Source organism: Poecilia formosa, unplaced genomic scaffold, assembly GCF_000485575.1.
Source record: "Poecilia formosa unplaced genomic scaffold, Poecilia_formosa-5.1.2 Scaffold2413, whole genome shotgun sequence".
In the NCBI taxonomy this organism is placed as follows: domain Eukaryota; kingdom Metazoa; phylum Chordata; class Actinopteri; order Cyprinodontiformes; family Poeciliidae; genus Poecilia; species Poecilia formosa.
The window spans coordinates 6,340-8,959 of NW_006802352.1; the positions used below are offsets into that span (position 1 = coordinate 6,340).

General features: G+C 30.3%; 1 long non-coding RNA gene across 1 annotated transcript; it reads right to left on the reverse strand.

The window, feature by feature from the left end:
* Window positions 1-1,119: 1,119 nt before the first annotated feature.
* LOC107835416 (uncharacterized) lies at window positions 1,120-2,610 on the reverse strand. The gene is made up of 3 exons (XR_001661234.1): window positions 2,573-2,610; window positions 1,985-2,063; window positions 1,120-1,820 (listed from the first exon to the last, which is right to left on the reverse strand). It is a non-coding gene; the product is annotated as an uncharacterized LOC107835416 (long non-coding RNA).
* Between the last annotated feature and the right edge of the window lie 10 nt (window positions 2,611-2,620).

Here is a 2,620-nt window from a genome sequence, read left to right on the forward strand (position 1 = left end):
TTCAGTCATCATTTTCTCCAACATGGAAATGCTGCCAGGTCATAAAGAGCTAAGCAATAAAATAATAAAACTTGTTAAATGCAGAACTAGAAAAGTGTTCAGTGGTACAATAAGGAAGCTGTTTTGCATCTAATGTAGGTCAACACATCACCAGTAGATAAAATAGATTTGCCTTGTATTTTCTCTGGTGGAATTAGACACATACACAACAATGTGATACAAGGTACAATTTAATAATTTAATTGTGATACAATTTAATAATAGCATGATCTTATCAAATGTACATTTGAACATGCATTAACAAAAACCTGTCAACATGTGTAAAATGATGGAGCATTTAATCAATACTTTCCAACAGAGTTTTATCTACATACTTTCTAAAACTTAAGCTTTTTAACCATCATTTTGTACAATTGGAAACAAACAAAAACCTTGGTGTATGATTATTCATCAGAAGAGGATAAAATGGATTTCTAAAATTTTCCTGATTTGTAGTTGTATCGCACAAGAAATAACATCTATTTGAAGAGTTTTAATGTATACAGGACAACATTGGCTGTTTCCATCTCACAAGGGTTTCACTGCAGAATGTTTGCCTCTATTTCTCTTTCTCTAGTCAAACCAAATATCAGCATTTTTCTCTTTACTACAATTGTCTACTGGCAAAAAAATACAAAGCTAAGTAGATATATCTCAACAACAAATAGTTGTCAATATTGTAACATTGAGAAGCTTAACCTTACATAAAGCTTAACCTCTGCTGGTTATTTCAGTTTTCTTTGATAAAAAAATATTTTCTTAAACAATCATCTTGTCTGAATAACTACTAACTCGGTTTGTCTCCAAGTAAAAAGACTGAGTCTCCTTTTGGTTCTTTGGTTGACATAGTAAGCATTTTCTTAATACTTCAATTTTTGTTTCTTATATCAGTTGTTGTCTCTAACCTACCTAGTTTAAAACTCTAACACCATTCACAACTGTATTAAGAAGCAAGTAACTGTACCAATCTAAAACTCTTAAAAATAAGCAGCTCTGAGTTTTCAGACAGAATTGATTAAGGCCAACAGAATTATTTTTTTGGTTCATAAATTCATTAAGATAAAAAAAGTATACATTTTAATATGAGTAGGAATAACATTTATTTGGAAATACAGTTTCAGTCATTAAAACATGTTGAGGTTTTAGAAATACAGCTCTTCATTATAACATTTTTTTCTAGATTTTGACGGCAAATAAAGCTGAAGTGCCATGGATTCATAAGCAGACCTGCAACCAGTTTAATCAACAGCAAAATACAATACACAAAAAGGACAAAAACTCTGTTAGATTTATTATATACATAAAAGGAAGAACTCAGCAACTTTTCTTCCTTACCTACAGATAACTGATATCTGGCAAAAATGTAAAAATTACAATCTAAAATTGAATGGTCACTTTAAACCTTAACTTATTAGCAAAAAATGTAAATCATCCTTTCCACATTGTGTCAAAGTAACACAAATTAACATACTTTTAATTAAAAGACTCAAAGCATTACATATTTTAAATATTGTTTTTAAGGTAAACATTTTTTTTACCAATGTCACATTGCAACTTGCAAGAATGTAAATGAGTGTAAACATCTAAAATAAAAGTACTTTAACCCTTGTGCGTGCGAGGACTGAGGCAACTGATACAAGCGATATGGGTGTGGGGTCAGTTGGACCCCATTTGTAAACACAAGGGTTAAGATGCTATTCTTTATTCAGATTTACCAAATAAATGTAGAGTACTATTATTAATTCTCCATATGGTTATAGACGACTTTGGTTTCTTAATTTCTGATGATATGCAAGATGAAAAAGAAGAAAAATGAATTAGATGGGTTATAAATAATCCTCTTTAAATAGCAATGCTTTATGAATGTAAATATTTTAATAAAAAATAACACAACAAATCCTAACTTTCTTTTTCCAATAATCAGAGCCAATAACTCAGAACTCACCTTTTAACAAAGGAGAACTGGAGATTTTATACCCTTCTATCATATAAGTTTGACATGTTCTCATACTCATGTTCTTGTTCTGGAAAACATGACAGACAAGTTAGTTAGTTTTTTTTTTGCTTCTGATACTAAATGTCAGAGGTAACTTTTTATAACATTAATGTTTTAAATACTGTGCTACATTCATTCATTGACCTGTCTTTTATGCACATATTCAGTTTCTACCCATTATGTTTAACTCTGACAAAATTAATTAATGTTCAAATACCGGAAAAATCTGAAAATAAAAATTAGGGAAAATAAAGCACACTAGCATCTTGTTGCAGTTAATTTCTGCAGCTGTAGAGAAAACTACATTATCAGAGATGAAAGAGAAATCGAGCTCCACATTAAAAAGAGAAGGTCTAGAAAAGAAACGCTACCACCTATACATCTTTTTTATAAAATTAACAAGTTGTTATAGTGTTAATATGGCTAATGTTTGGTGGAGCCAAGGCAAAACATTTAATTTAAACCTATTCCCAAGTCAAGTAGAGATTCATTCATCTATGTGAAAGAGGAGGGTAGTAGAGCTATAAAAATACGTACCTGTTTTACCTGACTCTGATTGAGCTTGGACATTTTTTCTAAATATTG